The sequence below is a fragment of the Hibiscus syriacus genome, unplaced genomic scaffold (assembly GCF_006381635.1).
Source record: "Hibiscus syriacus cultivar Baekdansim isolate YM2019G1 unplaced genomic scaffold, ASM638163v2 tig00110430_pilon, whole genome shotgun sequence".
Lineage (NCBI taxonomy): Eukaryota > Viridiplantae > Streptophyta > Magnoliopsida > Malvales > Malvaceae > Hibiscus > Hibiscus syriacus.
In genome coordinates, this window is record NW_024062734.1 from 56,583 (window position 1) to 83,205 (window position 26,623).

The 26,623-nt window shown below is 35.1% G+C and overlaps 4 pseudogenes; 3 read left to right on the plus strand and 1 right to left on the minus strand.

Moving 5' to 3' along the window:
• On the plus strand, positions 1-14,556 carry LOC120125291 (annotated as a pseudogene).
• LOC120125378 lies at positions 3,302-24,814 on the minus strand (annotated as a pseudogene).
• Positions 17,442-19,023, plus strand: LOC120125292 (annotated as a pseudogene).
• LOC120125293 lies at positions 20,316-21,646 on the plus strand (annotated as a pseudogene).
• Positions 24,815-26,623: the final 1,809 nt, after the last annotated feature.

Genomic DNA, 26,623 nt, shown 5'->3' on the forward strand with positions numbered 1-26,623 from the left:
AAGACGTTACACCATTCACTCAGAAAGAAAATATAGATAATAAAAATATATATTTATCATATTATTTATGGCTTAAGATCCAATTTATATATCCAAATTATTTTCAATTTTTTTACTTAGGTATCTAATTTTGTTATTCACTTTAACATTAAGATTTAAAATCTCTTAAATATTATAATAAAAATAATAATTGAACTAATACCCAAACTTCTAAAAAAAAATGAAAAGCGATTGAATGGTGGTATGTATGGCGTAAGACCAAAGGAAGGGGCAAATGAAACGACAAAGCCTCAATAAAGGCATTATAGTTATCATTGCAATTATTATTGGTAGATGAAAATGAGGTCTGGTTGGTTCCAAGCACCCTTACCTAAGCTTACTTTAAAATTTATTTAAATATAAAATAATGCATATGATTATTAAGTTAAATTTAAACACTATATATTCACATTCTATCCCCACTCCGAATTTTCTTTTATAATTTCACCAATTTAATAAGTCGTTGAACTCTTGCTTCATGTCTGGTTTTGAAGTATTCTTTTAAAGAGTATAAAAGATCTGTGAAGATCATTAATAAAAGTAAAATATCACACTCCAACAATTCTTCCATTGTTGATCATTTTAATGTCATTTCTTTCCTTCAAATAATTAAACATGTGACTCTGTATAAAGCTTTCTTTATTTTATAAAATTATGTATTATATATAAATATATATTTTCCAAGATTGATGGTATATGTCTAGGCAAAACAATGGGCGCATGGGGTTTCTTTTAATAATTTTTGTCAAGTTCTAGTTCAACTTGGATTTAGGGTTTATTGAAAAAATATAATAATTTATATATATTAAAAATTCAAATAAAACAAAACAAAACTCGTCAGGTGAGACCATCAGACAGTTAGATGCAGTTGAGAGAAAATATATTTATGTTTTTAACCTGTTCATTGTCACACTTGGTGACACCTTTTTTTCTTTAAAATAATATTATTTTATTTAAACCTAAACGTACATATTAAATACGATTATTTCAATTTTCTAAAAAAAACATACAATTAAATAAAAAAAATATTAATGTTCACGTTTATCAAATATATTTTAATAAATTGGAATTTAATTACCGTATCATAAAAATTTTAATAGTAAAAAAAACAAAATAAAAGACGGAAATATAAAATTAAAGAATTTCTATTTTTTTAAAAGAAAAGAAAGAGGAATGAGAAAAGTGAAGCCCGTGAACGTTGCATGTGATAATGAAGAGCTGTCAAAATCAGTCCTCACATACAAATAGACCCGCTCACGTGTCCCCTTTTGGCCTTCTTTTACATTAAAAAAATATTCTTACGTACATATTAAATTATTAAGTTCTTTTAATTAAGTTCTTTTACATTAAAAAATTCGCAATTCGATCTCAAATTCGTAATGCGAACTCTAATTTCGCAACTCAGTTTCTAATTTCGCAATGCGAATCTGTAAATCGTAACGCGAATTTGTAAATCGTAACACATAAGTCAAATTCGCAACGCGGCATTTCAAATTCGCAACTGAATTTCAAATTCGCAACTAGATTTTCGAATTCGCAACAGGTTTTAATTTCGCAACACAAATATTTTAGGTATATAACAACGCAGCAGCAACAACTCATACCTAAATCCCTAAATCGCAACTCATTCCATCTCCATCTATCACTCTCTCCGGCGACATCCGTTCCTATATCCAACTATCAACTTAATAAAGGTATGTTTTCTCTAAGTTAGTGATGATATCTAGTTTATAGCTCGTTTGTTTAGTAAATTAATTTATAATTTGTAGAATGAAATCATCTAATGTTGATCATGTTTGGATAGATTTGTGTTTTGGAGGGTCATGGGAGAATGTTCATGGTGTTTTACAATATGTCCCTTTACCCATGAATCTTCAACTAAAATTTTCATTAAAAAAGTTAACTTATGAAACTCTAATGTTATGTGTTGCAAAAAAATTGAATTTAGAGCCTCTAAGTGGATTTTGGCTATCTTAGCAGAGAAAATGTAAAGTTTATTTGTTAACCGATAATGAAGATGTTGAACGATTCATTGCTTACATTAGTGTTTCGCAAGAAGATGATGTTACATTGTATGTTGTTGAACCTAGAAGTAGTGAAGTTGGGTCAGTAGCGAGTAGTAATCAACTAAGTTCTTCAACCCCAGTTTATGGTGCTCACAATGTACAACATTGTTATCAACCTCAAAATTTAATGGTTCCACCACAATTTAATCACCAAGAAATTTTTTTTCACCACATTTCCAATACCAAACACAATATTAAACACAATATCAAAACCCACAACCTTTTCCTAATCCAAATCCCAATCAACTTTCAGCACCAAATTCCGGTTTTCGTATTGACCAGTTAGACGATTATGAGCCAGTAGAAAAAATTGTGAGTACTAGTCAGTATTCGAAATTTGATCTTGGTCAATACTCAAATTTTGATGATGTGATGGAAGAAGAAACAGACCCTGCATGTAATGATTTTGATATTGGTCAATACCCAAATTTTGATTATGAAACAGCCGCTGCCGAGAAAGATGTTGTTGATGATAATGATGAGGAAGTTACGACTGTGAATGAACATGTTGAACATCAATTTTGTAATTCATATAACCCTGAAGAAGAAAAAGAAGAAGAAGAATTCATCGAAGAAAAGAAAAAGAAGAAAATGACACGGGAGTATAACTGGAATATGCCAGAATTACTTCAGATACCAGAAGAAGAGTTGGTAAAGATAGCATTTGATTGTTACACAAAAGTTATTCGTATCAAGAAAGATGATTGTTTTGATACAAAGGAAGACTTGAAGATAGCTTTGTATACGAAATGTGTGGAAGATGACTATCAACTAAAAGTTAACAAATCAAGCAAAGATCGTTTCGAAACAAAGTATATGATTGACAAAAACTATACGTGGCGTATGATTGCAAAGAGGATAAAAGATTGTGAAATGTTTCAAGTTAGGACTTTTTGATAAACATACATGTTCAAGAACCCAAGTTTTTCCTCACCATAGACAGGCAAACAAAAAGGTGTTGGGTGGTTTTCTGGCTGAGTTAATGTTTTTGAATGGAATGGTATATCGGGGACATGAAATTATGACTAACATGAATGCTCGGTTCAAGATTAGTATCTCATATTCTCAAACTTGGAGAGCCAAATGTTATGCCTTGGAATTGTTGAGGGGGTCGCCAGAAGCATCATTTGCCCAACTGCCGGCTTATTGTCACAATTTAAAGTTGAAAAATCCTGGGTCGGTAACTCATATCAAAACATATATAGATGGACACTTTGAGTTGCTGTTTATCGCCATTGGTTCTGCGGTTAGTAAATAATTATAGAACTGTTGACTCATTTTTGTTAGTTGCATGCATTTCACATTTAAATGATTATATTTCTTGTGTATATGATTTTGTAGATTCGTTCGTTTATTACTTGCATGCGCCCAGTTATTATAGTTGACGGAGCACATTTGAAAGGTCGATACCTTGGAGTAAACTTATTAGCAGTAGCCATGGATGCTAACAATGGGATACTGCCAATAGCTTACGGGGTTGGCAAATATGAAACCTCTGATTCATGGACATGGTTTATAGGGCATCTTAGGGATTACATAGGTCCTATTAGCAATCTGATAATCATATCCGATAGGGCAAACTCAATTGACAACGCTGTTAGAAGGTGTTTTCCAGATGCTTTTCATGGACTTTGTAGTGTTCATTTGTACAGAAATCTAAAATCAATGTCTGCTGGTATAAAAAATCACAAATGGACATACTGGAATGCTGTAAAAGCTTATCAGGAAGTGGATTTTAATAAGCATATAAATTGTTTAAAACGTGTTTTGCCTCAATGTGCTCAAACACTAGAAGATGTCGGGTTTGAAAGATGGTCAAGAGTACATTAACTTGGAGCAATATATGGTTTCATGACGTCTAATAGTGCAGAATCAATCAAAGCTCTAAGTCGTCATTCCCGGAAATTACCCATTACTATGTTAATGGAGTTTTTCGAGCCTCTATTCAACCGTAGTACTACAAGAAAAGAAACCATGCAGGTATTATTTCTTTAAATTCGTAACTTATCATATATTTTACTAAGTATTATTTATTTAAATTTACAGGAACATTGGAACGTCGTGTTACACCATGGACTGAAAAAAAGATAACGAAACGTGTTGTGAAGTTAACGTCATGGAGAGTTGAACCATGTTCAAACACTTTGTTTGAAGTATTGGATAATAACTTAAATGGGCTTGTCGATCTAAATGCAAAGACGTGTAGTTGTAAGAAATGGAAAACATCTGGTTATCCGTGTGACCATGTTATAAAAGTTGCTCTTCATTTAAACCAAGATGATTCAACGTATACGCTATGGATTGCTACACTACAGAAGTACATCGACAGAATTATGCCGAGATTGTCTACCCATGTCCACATCCTTCTGAGTGAGACATACCAGATGACTTACAAACAGTTTTGCCACCAGTCATGGACAGCAGGCTACCTGGCCGACAAAAAAATCACGATCGTATACCGTCTGAGGGTGAAGAGAAGAGGATATCGACATGTAGTCGGTGTAAGGAATAATACAAGGTTGACCTGTGGATCACCGGGGCCATCATAATCATCTTTTCCTCTACCAAAAAATGGATCCTCATCAAAATTCAAAGCTCATATGGTGCCAAGCAAAAGGAAATCAAAATCACAATCAAAATCAAAATCCCAATCACAACCGGCTTTACCTTTTAGGACTTATTAACTTAGGAGATTTTTAAATGCAAACGTTGTATTATGTGTATTTTATGTGTGAATGCATACATTTTCTGTTAGACATTCATTAGTAACTCGAGTTTGAACATTGCTATGATCTGTTCAGTTGTTATCATGTTGGGATGTTCTCTTGTGTTTGATTGCTTGGATATTTGTTCTCTTGCTTCTTCAAGTGTCCTTAGCTTGTATTTATAGCTTGGAATGTGTTTGATGTTGTATATAACTTGATGTTGTATGTTGCGATTAACGCGAAAGTCAAATTCGCAACGCGAAATCACAAACCGAAAATCGTAACGCGAATTTGACTTTCGTGTTACGAATTTGACTATCGTAACGCTTATTTCGCGTTGCGAATTTGTACCTTCAACAGGTCTTTTTTGCCTTCAACATAATGCAGATTAAATTTAAAACAACAAATCAACTTTTACAAATTAATTAAACAAGCAAAAAAATAATTCTTATTTACACATCAAATTAAACAAATCAACTTTTACAAATCAATTAAACAAAAAAAATAATTCTTATTTCCTCATCAGTTAAATAAATCAACTTTCAATGTAAAATTCAATTAAACAAGCAAAAAAAGTGTACCACAGACTGTTGTTTATGCACAAATACATCAATTTCACGCAGCTCACGTCAGGAATAACCTGCAGAAACCAAACATTTGCTCAAACAAAACTTTCCACACATCTAAAACCAACAAACAACAAATTATTGAATTCTAGGTACTTAACCAAACATTTTCAAACCAACAAAGAGTATATATGTTAACAACACTTGCTCAAACTTACCAATTGTTTATGTAAACTTTTAGCACGCGGATACAGATAGGCAACATCTTGTATATCGCTCGAGCCATAAAATGCCGAAACCATAAGACTACTGCACCTCTATCTCTATCTGTGGGAGGTAGAAGGTGTTTACTTTCTGTCGTCAAACGCTCCAAGCACATGCATACAAGAGGACCACAATCCCCTCTGGCTCCCTCCGTTTGTTGTGGCGCAGTATCATCTCTGATCATTGTAACTTTGAACTTTTTTGGCTTCTTGTTTCCAGAATTAGTCCAATAATCAATCGCGTCCAAGTATTTCGCCAAATGAGCGCTCCATCCCTTACAAATAATATCTCTCAAATCAGACAATGGTATGTAATTCAACATGCTGTCATATACCATTGTCTTCAGAGATGGGAGCTGAAGCTCGACGAGAAACCAATGACGACGTTCCAAAACAGGGATAAACACCTGCAATCATAAATAATTGCGCACATCAAATAAAATTTATGAAAACCTTTAAAATATTCAAAAAATAAATACTAACCTTATCGACCTCCCACCACGCAGGATAAAGTTTAGCTTTTCCATTACCCAACGTATATGAAGCATCTCTCAGATCCTTCAAGTGAGCTACGTGAAAAGACGTCGACATAATAGTCCATCGAGTATTTCTTATTTTCTTCAATTTCCTTATTATTAGAAGACGTGACACCCATGCATCAATATGCTATTTTATAAATAAAATACATATATTAGTGAATTTATTAATAATTTAAAAAAATAATCAAAATGTAATATAAGAAGAATATAAGACTTATCACCCCTTCGAGATAACCATTATCTTCAACCCCTAATAAAATACCCCACCAAGACCGATCAAGAAACAAATGAATAACATCTTCGAGTTGGCATAGGTCAGAATAACACCCCTTGCTCCGCTCATGTAGATAAAAATCAATTGCGGTCTTAGCCCAAAGGGTATTATCCGTAATTGTGTCCGGTAGTATTTCTCTCTCCTGCTGAGGAATGGTACTGACCAGTAACACATACGAAAGCCAATTCGCATCCATCATATCGGGCATGAGAGGGGGTTTATCAATATGTCGACATTGACGTCATGTGAATCGGGCTCTTGAACGGCGGACGGGACCTCTTGAACGATGACAGGGGCCTCTTGAACGGTGGAAGGGGCTTTTTCGATGATAAGAGGGGCCTCTTGAACGATAGGAGACGCCTCTTGAATGATGATAGGTGCATCGGGCTTCTTCTTACGGAGTATTGGCACGATAGGTGCATCGGGCTTCTTTTACGGAGTCTTGGCACTAGTGGGGTGAGCGGAGACGTAATGGCACGTACACGACGTCTGATACGTGAACCCTGTCGTACAAGAAAAACTCGACGTAAAGCATCTACCTTATCGGGCTGTTAAAAATAAATTAATACATAAATCAGTAAATAAATAAATAAATAATGTCGAAAAAAGGTTATTTGCATTTTTAGTATAATATTAAACAAATTTACCTCATTGCGTAGAGTATTAACCTCATTCTACAACGATGAAACAATCTCGCATAGAGCGACAACCTCATCACGTAAAGTAGATACCTCACCACGTAGCGCACCATTTTCATCGCGTAAAAAATCCACCTCATCACGTAAAGACCGAACCTCATCACGCCATGCATCATTATCTTAACGTAAAGCACCGACCTCATAACGCAAAGCACCGACCTCATCACGTAACTCCCTTAACTCAACCCGTGGAGGTGGAGAACATAGAAATAAATGTCGTAGCCTCTTTTCCGGTCGCCTATCATGAGGTGATGGTGGAGAAGATGATCGATGATGTGATGGAATAGGTGATGGTGGAGGTGGAGAAGAGGCTCGATCAGGTGGTGGCTCTGGGTGTCGAGCTGTAGAATCGGCCCGATCAGGTGATGGCTCTCGAAGTGGAGGGTGCTCATCATCCGTCCCATCAAAAAACTGCTTACTAGCTTGCCATCAATCAGTGGCAAGCTCAGCCTCTGTGGGTGTCAGCCTCTGTAATGGATAGTTAGCCTCCTAATAATATAAAAGCTCAAACAAAATTAAACTTGTACTAGTAATAAATTGTTTATATATGGTATTATTTGTGTTTTAACTTACATCATTCATCGTCGTATATGGGAGTAACTCTTCCCAATCCAACATGCGAATCCTCTTCCAGGTAATAGCCTTAGGAATATCATTTGATCTTTTTATCGCATATGTCTGCATGCTGGGGAAAGCCTCAAATATCCAAATCTACAAACAATATAATACACAAACATTAGTAATTGTTAAATAATTAATTATAATTTTGGAAACATTATATAGAAATTATTACCTTAAAGGCCCAAGTAAAGTCTGTCGAAGTGTATTTAGAACCATCGCCCCGTAAACTTTTTCAGTCCTCAAAGGCATACGACAACTTCTTCCAGGTAGCTTTCCATATATGAACCTCACGGAAACAGGTTCCATGCATTTAGGTCCTCTACCAATAATATTAGGTCCTCAGAGATAGGTTGTCTTCCCTCTTTGCCTAAAAGCCGGCATGCAAAAGTAATAAATGACATAATCGAACAACATCAAGGTCATCCATCCGAGTAAAACCATCTTTAACAAATAATCTCTTCAAGTCGTCGACGTGTAAACTCGGTTTCGACTTTTCCAGCTCAGGAAAAACTCGAGATAACCATAATGGGCGGGAGATATGACTAGTGTATCGGGTTACTTCATCGTGTCCGAAGCGTAGACCAGTGATTAAGCAAAACTCCTCCCGCCCAAAACAAGTATACGCCGGTGTCGGAGGAAAATGAAACCATATCTCTTTATCACCACGTTGTATCCTCTCGGGTAGATCGTTAGTCATGGTCTGAAGAAACAAATGTGTCAACATAGCATCTCCACCAGTATGTTGTACTTTCAGCTATGGCCCGAAGCAAGTATCCTCAAACAATTTTCTTTGTAGAGGTGTAAGCGTAGACGTAATTTTAGTGGCTAGGCTTAATTTATTCCTTAAGGTCAATGCAGCCGAAAAAAATTTCTACAAAAACAATAAACATACCAAGTTAGATATACCAAAAACTACAAATTATACACTATAAACAGACATGATATTAAACAGTGAAAACAAAGCCAAATATGTTTTAAACTAGCACGATATTCACATGCTGTCATTATTCCATCATAGTTCACAAAATACATCAAATAACATTCCAGAAGTAAGCACTTATATAAACATTTAAAAGGACAACATATAGGTTTAGTGCAGGTTCAATGACAACATAAATAGTAGTAGTTTATTCTTAAAACTTAAATTAGCAACACTGTGAAGTTAGTATTTGTCTTTGTTTTGTCTTTTTGTTGAAGTAATACAATTCATTCAAGTTTCAATTTGCAGAATAAGAGTAGTTTCTGAAACTTAAATTCGCAAAGCGAAAATGAAAATCGCAACGTGAAACTAAAATCGCGTTGCGATTTTCATTTTCGTATTGAGAATTTAAGTTTCAAAAACTATTCTTCTGCAAATTGAAACTTGAATGAATTGCATTTCTTTAACAAAAAGACAAAACAAAGACAAATACTAACTTCACAGGGTTAAAGACTAAACAGTTTAGTAATATTGGCAGCAACTGAATGAATTTACTAAGCAATCTCAGTGAAATGGTTAATCTTTATATATATTGAAATTACCAGTAAATTTATCATCAAAATAAGAAAAATCTAATAATAATACAAAAATTTCAAAATAAAAATAAGAGATTAAAAAACTAACCATCGGTGGTTGATTTTCCATTTCTGACCGTGAATGGTTGTGAGGGTTGCTCTGAGAGATGGAGCTAGACAGATTTCGCCAGAGATGGAGACAGATGTCGCCGTAGAGAGTGAGAGATGGAGATGAGATTGAGTTGTGATTTAGGGTTTTAGATTATAATTTACGATAATACTGTTTACATTTGTGTTGCGAAATTAATATTGTGTTTCGTGTTACGAATTTGACTATCGCGTTGCGAATTTGACTATCGTGTTGCGAATTTGGCTATCGCATTGCGAATTTGACTTTTGTGTTGCGATTTATAAATTCGCGTTGCGAATTTGACTTTTGTGTTACGATTTAAAAATTCGCGTTGCGATTTACATATTCGCGTTGCGAAATTAGAAACTGGGTTGCGAAATTGGAGTTCGCGTTACGAATTTGTTGGTCATTTTGGCAAATCCAAAAAAAATTGATTAAAATTATATATTATAAGGCATTTTCGGTTACTGAGATTATTTTCTCTTTCAAATTTAACAATTCTGGATGTATGGTATTATTAGTATATATGAAACTCAAAATCTATAAAATGCATAATTGATTTACCAAAATTTATATAAATAATATAACGACTATTAGAAATAACTTAAAAAAAATTGATGTAAAAATAATGAAACAATCGAATATTAACCAACCAATCACCATTTTGCAAGATATAGCAGAAAGGTTGAAACGAAATAAGAAAAAATCCAAGAGAAAGAATGGACCAAGGCATATATCTGTCACTAGTCACATCAGCAATGGTTAATTTTTTAAAGCAACATGAACTTTTCTAAATTTAATTAAACGGATAAAAATGAAACCGGGAAGTGTACACTTCTGTTAATAGTCACATCTCATAAGCTATTTTCTCAGCAACCAAAAAAGAAAATATCAAATAGGCAAAGGATAAACAATTTGTATTATATAAACTTTAATATACTTGTATTGTATTCAAGTTATTTTTAGAAGAAGGAATGAAGCATAAATATAAAGGATTACCAAAGCATTTTCTTTTGAAATTTTTATTTGTCGGGAATAGTCCTCGTTGCTTTGGAATCCTCTCCTATTTAAACACCAACCATATTTTGGCTCTCAAAGCATAAGTCTCCTATTTCTCTTTCTCTGTTTCTCACGAAAAGCGGGAAATAAAAGAAAACCATGGGTGGAATTAGCTTCAGAAGCCTCACATTCATGGTTTTAATTGCATTACTCGTATGGTTTTCTAGTATTGAAACTTGCATTGCAAGAAGAGGCAAGCATTGGAGGCAGAGCAGGTATGCTACTGCATCACTGTCTAAGAAGAAAGGATCGAGTCATGGTCACGGACATCACAATTACCACAACGGAGGATCAAAGTCTAAGCCTCCTCCTCAGTCCCACAAAGCTATCCCGACACCTCTTCCGTATCCTAAGCCTAAAGAAGAAGTCACCCCTTCAGTCCCTCCGCCTCACAAAGGTTACAGCTATGGACAGCAGTCTAGCATATTCAACGTCCTCAATTTTGGCGCTAAAGGCGATGGTGAAACTGATGATACTAAGGTCAGGATGTCAACTTCTTCTCATTTACAATGCTCAATACGAATGTTCAATGTGTGGCTTAAGACTAAGAATTTGAAATTACTTTAGGAATATGGCCAAAGAACCATTTATTCCCCAACTAAATCAAACAAAAATAAGGTCTGTGTTGATTAATGATTTAATTCACCACTTTGATATGAAGGGGAAGCCATTCCGAACTTCTCAAACTATTTATTTTCTATTCATTGTTTTGGCCATGAAAGTATGATTTAAGGCAAGTTAATATATTTCAAAATGCACCTCATGCACTTGCATATAAATAAATAAAAAAGTGTTCAAAAATAACTAGAAGTGTGTAGGCCAAAAAATAAAGCGTTTTAATTTTTTTAGAAAAAATAAAGGGGATAATACCATGGAAAGTTTTTTTTCTAAAAAGTTGGCAAAGCAGAACTGATTGGTTAAAATATGGTCATATGAAATGCACAAAAAGTTTATGTGGAAACAAAGAAAAGCAGGTAAAATATGTGGTAGAAAGAAGAGAGGAAAACTTACTCTAGTGGGGCCACACCAAAATAAAGAATGATTCTCTTTAGGTAGTTTAGCCGCTGTTGGTGTGCAATAATCACCCTAGCATACAGTTAACCAACACTCAACTGTAATTCAATGCCTTTAGTTATTATCATGTTAGCTGCCGAGCTGACTTACTATGGTGCAAAGCAGGCATTTCAAGATGCATGGGAAGCTGCATGTAAGGTGGAGGCATCAACTGTTGTCGTTCCATCTGAATCCGTGTTCCTTGTAGGACCCATTTCATTTTCTGGTCCATACTGTCAAGCAAACATTGTATTTCAGGTAAAACCATGTGAGATCTTCATTTCTCTAGCTATGTTGGACAACCGAGTCAATGATATGTAGATAGCACTTTCAAATAAAATTGGGACGATTAATAATAATAGCAGCTTGATGTCAACTGCCAAATGAAATGAAGTACCTGCTACAGCTTGTGATTGTCATAGTAGTAAACAATTGATGCTTGATCAAGCCTGATGCTGAATTTTTTTTCTCAGCTAGATGGTACAATTATTGCTCCAACTGACTCTCGACCCTGGGGCAAAGGCATTTTACAGTGGTTTGAGTTCTCAAAGCTAAAAGGTATAACGATTCAAGGAAAAGGTATAATTGATGGAAGAGGCTCTGGGTGGTGGCAAGATGCCCCATATGAAGATCCATACGATGATGAATGGAAACTCGTAATTCCATTAAACAGTACAGTTCAAGAAAGGCCACCGATGCCGGTAGTTACCTAATTCAGTTTCCACTTGCACCTGAAATTTTATGTTGATTGCTGTAGACTAATCAATTTTCTCCCATATATTGGATTACAGGTCAGAAATGAACTCAGTGGGAAAATGCCGAGCATCAAACCAACCGTAAGGAGCATTTGGAACTATGAAAAAACCAATCATATTCCATGACTATGCAGTCCTGACATTTTTCTTGCCTTCGGTTGTACAGGCACTAAGGTTTTACGGGAGTTTTAATGCAACAGTCACAGGCATAACAATTCAAAACAGTCCTCAATGCATCTCAAGTTTGATAACTGCATGGGAGTTGTGGTGCATGATATTACCGTCTCGTCTCCTGGGGACAGTCCTAACACAGATGGCATCCACCTACAAAACTCCAATGATGTGCTAATTCACAGCAGTGATCTTGCCTGCGGTAATTATTTCAATTATCTTGCTAGTATATAATTATTGTTTCCATACCACATTCAGTTAAACCACAGAGATCACAGTCACGCTCCAACCATAAGAAAAAAAAGGAGTAAGACCTGTGAGTCAACAATGAGGATTAAGACTTAAGATAAACCATTGTGAACAACTGACAGCATCATAGAAAAGGCGCTGAATTGAGGTATCTCTGATGGGATCCTGAAAGAAACATATCACAAATCTTATCTGCTCACAATTTTATTCCACACTTCTTCATCACCAATAATAATTTGGCTAGTGGATGCCAGCAATATCCAAACTTCAAGAGTTACAGTCACAGGTCGCTTGACTTGTGTCATATTCAGAAGAATGGAGTGGCGTCCACCACCCAAAATAGGATTCGGGTTGAACCAGAGACAGAATACATAATTTTTTTATTCACTCAAGTTTTCCATGTCTTGTCTTCACTAACAGCTAGAACATTTTGTTTTGATCCCCCAGCATCTGTCTACTTCTGCTTAAAAGCAGGCTCTCATTAATTAATAAGATAATAAGTGTCCCTCACAGATCTAATGCTTCAATAAATGCTTAACTGAATTAGCTCTGAAACAGAGCAAATGACAAAGAACATGAAAGGTATCTATTTGTATTTACACTAACCTGAGCTCTAAAAATCTCTTAATGTTGCAGGGGATGACTGTGTTTCCATACAAACAGGATGCTCAAATGTTATATTCACAATGTGAACTGTGGACCAGGGCATGGAATCAGCATTGGAAGCTTAGGAAAGGATAATACCAAAGCCTGTGTCTCAAACATCACTGGCGAGATATCGTCATGCATAACACAATGAATGGTGTCAGAATAAAGACATGGCAGGTAACAAATACAAACTTCACCCCTCCCCCCAAATATTAAAAACCCATCAAGTATAAATGTAGCCATCAGAACAAAATGCACCTAAACTTGTAATTTAACCATTTAACAACAAGACTGGCTTCAGAGATATATTACAACAATGTAAACTCAAATTCATGTGCGATGAAAAAGCATACATACATGCAAACATGTGCTCTTTTGCTGATATGATCTTCACTAACCCAATAATAAAAGGCGACTTATTCCTTATATTTTAAAAAAATTTCATCCAAACAATTATGCTTATTTCTGGGGGTTTTTTATACACAGTATTACTCTTTGAATTTCACTTTCATTCTCAATACATTTCAGTTTTCCAGGAAATTTAGTATACTGAATCTGAGTTTTCCTTGTACCTTTATTCTTATTCTTTTCTATGATAGGTCTGAAAAATCTATGTATTACCACTTGCTAGTGCTAAAAAGCCATTCGTGCGAGTTCTAACACTCCAAGATCTTTTTACTTTTTACAACTCTAGGTTGCAAGTAACTTTCTTACTTATAACCTCAAATCGCATCTGCAGGGTGGATCTGGTTCTGTTCAGGGGATTCTGTTCTCAAACATTCAAGTTTCTGAGGTCCAACTTCCGATTGTGATAGATCAATTCTACTGTGACAAAAGGACATGTTCAAATGAAACAGCTGCAGTCGCTCTATCAGGAATCACCTATGAAAAAATAAGAGGAACATACACAGTAAAACCATCACTTGGCCTGCAGCGATAGCCTTCCATGTGTAGGTGTAACCTAACTGCCATTGAACTAAAGCCCAGCAGGAACGTTACCACCTACGATCCATTCTGTTGGCAAACTTTTGGAGAGCTGACCACCCTACTGTCCTCCAATCGGTTGTTTACAGATCGGAAAGCCAGCAAATAATAGAGTCCAATCTGATCATGCGCGTGCTGAACTTTTAGTCTTCGATAATTCATCTGGTGTATTCACTTGTGTGGTCGGTATGGTTCTCCTGACCCCTCACACATTCGTTTTTAATTATAGTGTGTATATTTAGGCCTCCTAGTTATAGGCATTCTTCTTAGATGGGACACACTAGTTCCCAGTTCCCCCTATGAAAGATTATACAAGCATGTTATCATTCAGAGTCCAATACTGTAGTACAGACTGTCTTGTTCATTAAGGCATGTTATTGATTGTGAGATATTTACACAAATGCATTATCCAATGATGTTCAGTTCATCAATAAATCAATACAATTAATATAGAGACGTATTGCTTTTGTTCTTTGGGGCGGATTTAAGACTTAACATTCACTTGAAAGATTAGAGGGCACAATCATAACGTTAAACTAAACGGAATATGCAAAAAATCTGTATCAATAAATCATCTAATAAAGCAAACAAATGTGGTCAGGCATTGACAAAGAATCACACAGTAAGCAAGTATGAAGATCAATTAGCATATAATCTTTTAAGAAGCAGATATTTAACAAAAGCAACAAGCAATTACAAATAACTATCAATATAAACCGAAGATGGCAACCATGAAGTGTCATCATAGATGAAGAGAGGTAGCGAGCGGGGATTGGCAACCAGCTCTTTCATTATGACATGATTGGCAACCAATTCGTGTATAACTTAAGCGGGCAAGCTAACAAAATAATCAATCAACGGAATAAACAAACAAGTGTAGTAATTAGGGTGCCGATAGATGGAGATAGGAAGATCGAGCGTCGTCTCTCACCTTTTCTTTCTCTTCAATTTCCTTCGAATCCACCGATCCTTATCCATTTTTCTCGCCAGTTTCTTCAAATAAACGTATTAGTAGAAGATTTCGGACGACAGCGTGTGACATCAAAGAAGGCGACTAAAAGACTTTTCTACCAGAGGGCTTAAATCGGACAGATCAATAAGATATGGGATCACGCGCATTTAAATTTTTAAAAGAAATTATTCACATAGTTACTTGAAAAAATATAAATTTTAACTATAATTTAAGAATTTTAACTTTTTTGTAATAAAATATATGATGATTTTTCAATTATAAGATATTACTTTATTAAATTCATTAATTACTTAAAGTTTTAAAATATCTTGACTATAATTCATTGTTTTATTGAATTCATCGACTATTAAAATTACACAATAGTTATCTGACTATTTAAATATTTTAAACTCATTATTTTTCATTAAAAAAAATGTGGCTGTCAAAGTTGAACATTAATCTTCTCATTGAAATATGATAAAATCTAATGTCAAAATTGTTAAGTGTATTTATGGATGAGTGTCTACTTATATTATGTCATCAAATCAATGTTTGAAAGCAACGACTGTACCAGTAAACATGATTAAAATATGATTTTATATATCATTTAACATGTTAATGTTCAACTCAGACGACAGTAATTTTTTTTTTTTTAAAATTTAAGTTTGAGACATGAATATTGAGTGATAATTTTATAATTTTTTAATAGTCATAAGACTTAACAAAGTAACGTCCTAATCAAAGATTATTTATAACTTTCATATTTAAAAATCAACAAACAATAATATAATCGAATATTTGTTATCTTATCATATCTTTTCTAAAAAGATTATTTTTTTAAAACAAAAAAATTTAAAAATATAGTATGTGTTAACACTAATATGTGAATAAGTAGATAACAATAAATGATTAATTAATTTGAATATAATATTTTTTAATTAAATTAAAAAAAGGGTAAACGGGCCTTAATCTTTGTTGAGAGCATGAGCGGCGCGTTTCAATAAACTCCCGCCAATCCCCAAAAACGCAGCGTCTTGTAGCGACCAACGTTCGTAACTAACTCTTATCATCTTATCTTATCTGATTTGTTAACAAAGCGTATGAAATCTCAATCACATCGCTACGGTCGCCACTCGCCAATGCCATCCTCCCCGATCTCACTTCTGCCTACTCTCCACCAACCCAATACAATAAAAAAAAAATCTAAAACCACCCTGCATTCAAAGTCCACTCCCTCACTTCAACAATTCTTTTTTTTTCAATTACACCAACACAGATCTTCCAATCCAAAACTCAGCTTACAATGGCCAAGATTTCAGACAATGAACTCAGCGCCGTAACCAGGAGGATTGCAACCGTCTCCAACCATCTCCTGTTGCCGGTCTTCAGGCTCGAATTCCGGTTCGAGTCGTGGTTCCATCGGGCTGTGCTACGCTTCCATGTATGATAGCTATCATAGAATCCATGGTGAAGTCGCAAGCCATGAGGTTGAGTGGAAAACCGCTTGCGATGAGTATGACAAAGAATTCACCGATATATTTATGAAAAGGCTGTCGGTGAAGGCATTGCAAAGGTCAATCAAGTTCACCTTCATTGATAACTTAATGCGTATTGCTGATTCTGGAAACAATAAGAAGCTTAATTTATTTCGTTGCTTTTGGTTATTCTTTTTATTTTTTCAGATTACATAAATAGACCGGAGAGAAGAAATGCTTTCCGTCCGCTGACGATTAAGGAGCTTATACGCGCGTTTAATGATGCCAGGGATGATAGTTCAATTGGAGTCATAATTCTCACTGGGGAAAGTAATACACTAATAACCAAATTTCAATTTTCCATAAATTATTGGGTTTTTATTTTATTTTATGTTGACCATAATTCATAATCTGTTGCTAAAGGGAACCAAGGCTTTTTGTAGCGGTGGTGACCAGAATTTGCGAAAAGCTGATGGTTATGCTGATTTGAAAATTTTGGCCGCCTTAATGTCTTAGACTTCAGGTACAATTTCACATGTATTTGATCTGAATTTGCACTGAGCTGACTTTCATGGTTCAACTCCAAAGGGCAAATGCTTTGATGGGTTGTGCCAATCAGTGGGAAACTCTCAAATGTATATTTAGTTGCAGTAGCAGTTTGTAAATTTCTAAGAGCTCGAATCATGTTATCTTCTATCCTATGAATAATCAGGCAATACCTTTCATTTTTCCTCCATGTTGTACTAGTTTTAGCTCCTTTATCTTTCTTGATATTTGTCTAATTGCAGATTCAAATTAGGCGACTTCCGAAGCCAGTGATCGCGATGGTAATCTCTTTCTTCCTTACTGCATCGTGCTTTTCAATTGGTTTCAGTCTTTAAATTGCTGTCAATCTTATAAACAGGTTGCTGGTTATGCTGTTGGAGGAGGACATGTGTTTATGGTTTGTGATCTGATATTGCTGGCGACAATGCCATTTTCGGTCAGACTGGTCCCAAGGTGCTTTATCATATGTTTTGTTATTTAATTTTAAAAAGGGTTCTTAAGGAAGACCCTTTCTGTTGCCCCAACTTAGGTTGATTAATCTTTATTTTTCTTGAAGTACCTGTGTTTGTTTGATTCATGGATATGAGGGTAATGCCTCCAAGGATTCTTTAAATACGGAGAAACTTAGAAAACTGATCATACATGTATCGATACATATGTATCCGACACTTACTCATGTCCTACTAACATAGGTCGATTTTTGTGATTTCTTTGGATGATAGTGCTGGTGCTGATCCCGTCTCTTTGTTATATTGTTTCCCTGTTAATGTTTACCTGATTGCATATGCAGGTGGGAAGTTTGATGCTGGTTACGGAAGTTCGATAATGTCTCGTTTGGTAAGCTCTAAGAAAGATGTTAGCTTTTGTTTGGCATCATAATTCTTCTGTCTACATTATGTTGCTCAGATTCTTCATTTTGCCTGAAGTATACATGTTTGGCTCTTATGACTGGAACATATTTAAACGCTATATGAGATATGACCTTTTAAGGATTCTCAAAATACATGAAAAAACCGGAGAAATATTGAACACAACCATGCCGGCTACATGTATTACACGAGTCTGGTAACAGTGTGTTTTATCTGGATATGATTAACAGGTTGGACCTAAGAAGGCACGCGAAATGTGGTTTCTTGCAAGGTTTTACACTGCCTCCGAGGCAGAGAAAATGGGGCTTGTGAATGCCGTTGTGCCGGTGAGTTGTTTGGCCCTCACCCTTTTTCGATCTACTCACCAGACTCCTCATTTTGTACTTTGAAGTTTGATCCATCGTCCATTGTCTCAAACGGATAAAGGTTAATTGTCATGACATTTGATCCAGCTAGAGAAACTAGAGCAAGAAACAATTAAATGGTGCAGGAGATCCTAAGAATAGTCCAACAGCATCCGAGTGCTCATCATCTCTTAATGCAGTTGACGACGGCCATGCTGGACTTCAGGTACCGGATCGAATCATAAACACCCTGTTTTTAACTGTTCAACCCGAAAATCGTTTATTTCCTCCATTAATTTTCTCCAGAACTTGGTGGAAATGCCACACTGATCTTTTATGGAACTGAAGAAGGGAACGAGGGGAAGACCGCCTATGTGCAACGTAGACGTCCAGATTTTTCGAAGTTCCCAAGGCGACCCTAAAGTTGGATTGAATGGTTTGCAATTTGGAATCTACCACTTTTTTTTTATCTATTTATGATCGAGTCTCCTCCGGAGAACATGTTTGCTCTTTGATGCAATGTATGATTGTTTATTGCCTGTAAAATAATCTCATGAACTGGCTTCAATTAATCAAATTTTGCTTCATTAACTTTAGGCTTTTAACAAAATCAAAAATTTTGTTCTAATGATCTATTAAAAAACAATATTTTTAATCACAAATCAGTTTAATTGTGCTCTTTGTAGATGTTGTACTCAAATATCAAGAGATATCAACAATCTATTTAAAATTATCATTAAAATCAGTTTAATTGTGCTCTTTAACCGTTAATCGAATCAAACTTTTTTTAAAGTATTAATCGCGTAACAAAGTTCAGTTATTTGATCGGTTAACCGAATCAACCGATTTTTTATAATTTTTCTAATTAGATTAATTTATATAATAGATGTATATTTTTTATTTGAGTTAAAAATTAATTATGTATTGATAATTTAATGAGTTTAGTGTGATTAAAAAAAATGAGTATATTTTTAATGTTTGAGCTTAAAATATGTTCATAAGATATATAATATTTAATAATTTCGGTTAATTAACCGATTTTAAACCGAATTAACCGTTAACTGAATATTGAAAAAAATATTAACCATTCTGAAGTAATTCGTTGGCTAGTGAACACCCCTATATGTATGAACTTATTTATAATCGTTAATGCTCATAATCAATGACCAAAAAGTCCCTTATAAAATTATATGGCAACGACTCTTGAAATTAAAAAGATATTTAGACTTAAATTCTTTTTTCAAATTTAATCAATTGGGCATGAGAGAGCCACCTTCCAATTTACACCTAAAATATAAAGGGCTTTGATCTTGCTCACCTTCACCGCCATCTAACAATCTAATTAATATAAAATTATAAAATTTTACTCTATACAATTAGATTCTCTTTTTATAAACTCTCTCACCAGACTTTTCAAAGAAAAAAAACATAAAAGTCAACAAAAGCAAAATAATTTGAGTTTCATTTAGAGTTATTTGAGCATGCATTTATCCCACTTGTGCTTCTATTTAAATACAACATTTTACTCTATACAATTAGATTCTATCATTATATTATATACTCTCTCACCAGACTTTTCAAAGAAAATAAGAACATAAAAGTCGACAAAAAGCAATAAAATGAGAATAATAACAACGATTATAATAATAATTTGAGTTTCATTTTGAGTTAATTTGAGCATTTATTTATCCCACTTGTTGCTTCTATTTAAAAAGGCCAATGGTTACCAACAATCAGTTAGTTTAGTGGGATGAGCTACTAGATCTCTTAAGTAAGTCTAGGAGTTCGAATCTTGGCAATTGCGAATGGAGCAAAATGGGTTAGGAGGATCGTTCTTGCCTCTGCAATACCCGATCCGGATTAGTCGATCGAATAGATCACATACTGGTGGTTATAAAAAAAGGCCAAGGGATGGTGGGATTAGCCAAGGGATTGCGCAAGGTTAAGAGTTTGTATCCTCTCGTCGTCGCGGTTTTGCCCGACGTCCCCGAGGAGCACCAAGAGATTATGCGATCTTAAGGTTGCATTGTTCGGGAAATCGAACCTATTTATCCGCCGGAGAACCAAGTTCAGTTTGCCATGGCTCATTTTGTCATCAATTACTCCAAGCTTCACATTTGGAACGTAAGTTGAATCAAACCACATCCTCCATATCATCATAAACCGACGATATATCAATTAATTTTTAAAATTATATCATCAATTAGTTTTCATAAAATTTTGTGTTTTGTCCGTGAATAAAGCTGCCATGTTATTTATAGTTCAGTTCGAAGAATTCGAGAAGATGGTGTGGACTGCCCGACGTCACTTGTATGCTGTAATGGACTGCTACCGTGAGAAGGTGTGGAGCTACTCTATCCACTACTCCATCGGTTACTGTCAGCAGTGTCCCGATAAAGTGACGTGGCCGGCGGATATGGGATCTCCTCCGCTGTTGTACTTCAACGCCGGCATGTTCGTGTTCCAGCCTTGCCGTTTCACTTACGAAAGACTCCTTGAGACTCTTCGCATCACCCCACCAACACCTTGTACAGAGCAAGTACTGTGTTATCTCTTCTATTTCCCCTTTTTCTTATTACATTTTCATAATTCTAAACTTTCAATACAAATATTAGTATATACCAAATGAGTTTTACACAATTTTTTATGATTAATATTTTAATAATTTAATCATTAAACTTAGCAATGTTATTGTATGCCTTGGGCATATAAATTTTAAAATGAATTCGATATCTTTATCATATGGATTAAAAGTAGTGACTTTATTAATATATATTAAATGGTTGAATAATTTTTATACAAAATAAATAGTTAAATATTTTTAATTTAGCCAAAACATGACATACATGATCTACCTACGTGAATAGAATATGAAATTCAACGGTTAAATTGTTAAAATATCAATCGTAAAAAATTTATTAAGGTGTGTGCCTGGAGGTACACAGGCATGGGAAACATATAGAGAGGACATAAAGATGCTAGTGGCCAAATGGTGGGATATTTACTACGATCCGTCTCTCGATTTCGACGCTGGAAACCTGGTTTCGGATGCGGAACAAACAATGTTTCCTAAGCTGTCGATCATGGTGGCTTCAATGCCTGATCAGCCTGAAGTTCCTTATGTTCCAGCCCCTACTGCTGCTTAATTAACACTTGAAAGCAATGTTGTGCGTAAAACCAAGGCAGCTTAGTTCTGCCAAAATGTTAGTGTTTTTGTTTATTTACATTAAGCAAAGTTCTTAAAATCTAGCTCCCGGTGTCTACACAGTGCCAAGATCCTAGGGTAGCAACCTCCAATTAAAACATTTTTATGTTGTTTAACCAGTACCTTCCCCACTCACCATCGCTTCTCGATGGCTTCCGGTTGTCCTTCATCGTCCCCCTAGATTAATGCTCGTAATTATCGTTCTCTAGACATACTTTTCCTTGTGTCTGATGGTGCGAACTTTTTGCTTAAGGTGGGATTCTAGTACTATATAAACATGTTGGAACGTACAAATTGGTAACTATTAGATTCCTATGGTATAAACAGCCTTTTGTGTGAGTGAGACAATGGAAAGATATCAACACCTACGCACCCGTAAGATGATAGGAACACATTCGATTCAGAAAATTATTCAAATCCTAAACTAGTGAGAACAGGAACTGCAAAGTGTGCAACTTGAATTTCCAGAAATCTAGTGATCACCTCATACTATTCAATATATATTATATATAACAATTGCACATCACAGGTGAATAATACGATAAAATCAGAGCATAATTCGGAAGGAAAAAAAAAGGGGGGATTGACCCAATAAAGATAATATCTTTCACCACTGCATAATCTCAATACCATTGCTATATTCAACACATTTTATTATATAGCAAACATATGATCATAGAAGCATCAGCAGGAACAACTATTGTTTCATATATATCTATATAATGGACATAATTCATGAAGCTCTAGTGCAGACCTCCCCATCACAGACCCAACCTTCCTTTGTATTTCCTTCCTCCACATCACCTTTGGTTTCTTTATCTTTTTCCAGGGCACACTTAGGATGCAGATCGAAGTCGCATTCTCCACAGTAGAACGACCAGATTTCTCCTGTTTTTTCACATCCGTCGCACACGTAAGAACCTCGACGTGTGAGCTCCAGCTCGTGCTCCTCGTGCAGTTTGTGTTTCAGTTTCTGCGGCCACCCCTTTGCCATCTCCTCATACTGTGCCTCAATCTCCTTCAACCGCTCCTCTGTGAAAGGATAAGCATCCGCCCCATGGGCCTTGACCAGACCCCTCGCGTCTGTCGTAATGGTTTTTCCAGTCGTTCCAATGGCTACAAGCTTAGGGATGCCTTGGACCTTGAATTTGCGACTCAATGATGACTTCCGAGCATCACCAAATGGAAGAGCCAGCCAAGGCATTTCGGAATAATATTCCTCAAAGGAGGTTTGGTCCCTGTCACTAGAAATAAATATCACTTCGAAAGCTTCATCCTTTTCCTTTATCTTCTTGTACACTTCAACAAGATTGGGCGTGAAAGCACGGCATGGCGGGCACCAATGAGCCGAGAAATACAGAAGAACGGTCTTTCCCACCAAGTCGGTCACCTTAACCTGAAATAGTATATTGATTTATCACTCATCAGAAATACGAAAGCTCAGGTTATAGCACTGCTGCTAAATAGTGATTATATACAACCGACAGTTCGAACGAACAGAAAATATGCTGAAAAACTCCAAATCAGCGAAAGGTTTAATCATTTAAGACACAATTTCAGGTTAACATGGTATTGTAATTGCCCACATCCAAGGACAAAAATTCATACCTTAGTCCCATCCTTCCCAATGACATGATCCAGATCCCCTGAAATCAGAACCGATTCGAGGGTTTGTGCAGCCTCTTTTGCCTTCTCTATCTCTTTAAGCTCTGCAAACTTTTCGGGGGTGAAGGGGTAGGCCTCAATCCCATGTTCATCAATAGCATCGGCAGCGTTGGGATGGAGAGTTTTTCCGTCTGGCCCGATAATAACAACAGTTGGAAGGGTCGAGAGCTCAAAGTACCTAGCCAATTTCTCACAGCTCTTGTCTTTGAAAGGCAATGCCAACCAAGGTGCCCCAAAGCTTTCCTTAAAGGATTCCTCTTCGTCCTCGAGTGATATCATAACAACCTCAAAATCCTCCCCCTTTTCTTTCAATTTCTTATAGACTTCAGCGAGTTTTAGAGTAAAATCAGCACATGGCTTGAACGAAAACGCCGAGAAATATAGACCTACAGTCTTTCCCTCAAGATCAGAAACGGTACCTAGAATGCAAATTAAGATCAGATTTCAGATTACGGTAGTACTAATGTATTAAACAATCAATTCAGTGATCAAAGTTACCTATTTCCATCATGTAACAACAAAGTCACGAGATCGGGAAACCAAGATTGTTTGATAGACTGTTCCTTCCTGGCCTTTTCTTCCAAATCTTTCAATTCTTGGATCTTTTCAGAGGTGAAAGGGTACCCTTCCTCTCCGTACTCTCGAATAATCTCAACCCCCTCATCGGTCAAGACTTCACCATTTTCATCCAAGAGCACGAGATGAGGTATTCCCATCACCTTGAACGACTCGTCCAAGCGCTTGCGGGTCGTGGAATCGGAGAAGGGATCGCAAGCCATGGCATCTTAGAGAAGTAACCATTGAATGACTCCTCTCTTCATCCGCCGAGACGAAAATAACTTCAAAATCGCCTTTCGAAGAGAGCGCGGAGTACACCTCGATCAAATTCGGGGTGAATCTTCGACATGGACCGCACCATGATGCTGAGAAATACAGCCCAAGCTTCTTCCCCTTCAAGCTATCGATTTTAACCTGTAGAATCGAAATTTCAGGATCCAATTATCAAACAAAATAGTCCCAAAAATCTAACATTAACAGTTTCCCTAATCCCAATAAATTAAAGGTATAACCCAACAAACAGCAAGTTCATATCATATTATCAGTATAAATTCCAACCCAGTTCAGAAAACATCCTAATGACTATATCAAACAGCAAAATGGACGATCCTAAAAAACAGTAAAATAGACCGACAAAAAATCATCATTAAAAAGTCGATAAAAACAACCAAAAAGACAAGAAAGATTGATTTAAGGGAGCAAATTACCTGATCGGCGTTGTTGCGTACGAGGAAATCCCGGTCCGAATAAGAGAAGGACTTAAAATCGTGACAACCGCCGTTGATCGTCTCGACAACGTTGTCTGCTGCCTCTGCCATGCTGAAACTGCAAAATGTTTCTTTTTTTTTCTTTTCTTTTGGGCTTCTGTTTTGGGATGCCAAGCTTGCGCCCACTGCAGAGTATTTATAGCATAGTGAAAGACGATTCTGGAAATTTTCCATTCATTTCATGCTCAAATGTCGTCGATCCTACGTGGAGCAATGGCGTCAACAATGTCGCGTCATGGACATGATTTTTCTTTTCGTAAGAGACTGCTATTTCCTTGAGGTTTGCTTCGAGACTTTAATTAAGGTAGGCATACGCTGAGCACGTTGCTTTTTATTTCGGTCTAATTACAAACTTCATCCTTGTGTTTTATAGAATATAAGAAACTAATTTGTTTATCTATGAGATATGAAAAAAGAGTATACAGGATAGAAGTAGAATCCAATATTAATCAAAATTGAAATAATATATTTCTTAGTACACTTCATATTTAATGACAACTAATTTATTTTAATTTAGTTTATTGAAACTTATTTTCTGTATCTTATAAATCAGTGAAGTTATTTTAATTAACTAATATTAGTAATTTTTATTTCTAAAAATAATAAAATGTTATTTTTATTTCTTTTAATTATGAACCCTGATCTAATAGCCATTTAGACATACTTTAATAATTTTATTGATAATTGATTTAATTTAAAATATAAATTTCTTTTGATTGATAATATATTTATAATTAAATTAAAATTGAATAATATGTCAAATAGTTTGAATTTATAAAATAAATATCTTCAAAATTCAAAGCATGGTAATCAAGTCTATTGAGCTGTATAGGCCCGCCCTTCAATAAAAGTAGTTAGACACGTTTCCTTTTTGTCCTCTCTGTATAGGGTGTATTCGGTTCGATTCGGTTCGGTTTGATTTTTTATCAAAAATTAAATCGAACCGAAATAAAATTTTTAATATTAAATCGAAACCGAATAGTTAAAAAACCAAAAAAACTTAAATCGATTTTTTCGGTTCGGTTCAATTTTTTAACGGTTCGGGTTTTTCGGTTCGGTTTTTCGATAAAAAATCACTTGAAATTATAATTTTTTTTTACAAAAATTGCATATTCGGTTCAATATGGAACAAATGGGTTCTATATGGAAAATCCGAACCGAACTGAATCAAAAAAATAAAACCTTTAAACCGAATCGAAAACTAAACCGTTTAAAGTTAAATCAAATCGAACTGAATCATTTTACTTGATTCATATCGATTTTTTGATTTTCTGAATTTCGTTGCTTAACATATCTATGTGTACTCCTTGATGAAGGAAAGAATAAAAAGCATAAACTAACGAAAATTTTATTCATTTTTATTTTTGCACTTTTTACCTTTTTTTTGGATAAGTAAATATATATTTTTTGTTACAAAGTAAATAAGTTATTTATATATGTCTATTAAATTATTTTATTATGACATTTTATTTTAATACATTAATTAGAAATGATAATTTATGGCTATCATATCTAAAAAATAGCAGATTAATTAAATTTAAAAATTATCTATAATACTTTTAATAAATAAATTACATGTAATTATTACAATAAATTCAGTTTTTGAATAGAAACTCTATTATTAAAAAGTGAAAATGTCCAAAATTACAATAAGAGTTTACAATTATAATCATAAATTAAATACATAAATTGGACTTTTCTTATAACATTAAAACTAGTCACTTTAGATCATATAAAGACCATACATTGAAAATGTTAAAAACCTAACCAAGAGACTTGAAATAAAAATAGATACGAATAAATCTGATTGCATCGACTAACGAATCACAAAAGTAAATTAAGCTATTGAAAGACCACCGAGAACTGCATATTAGAGTCGTGCGTCGTGAGAAACTATCCACAAACGCATAATCACACATCCAAATTCA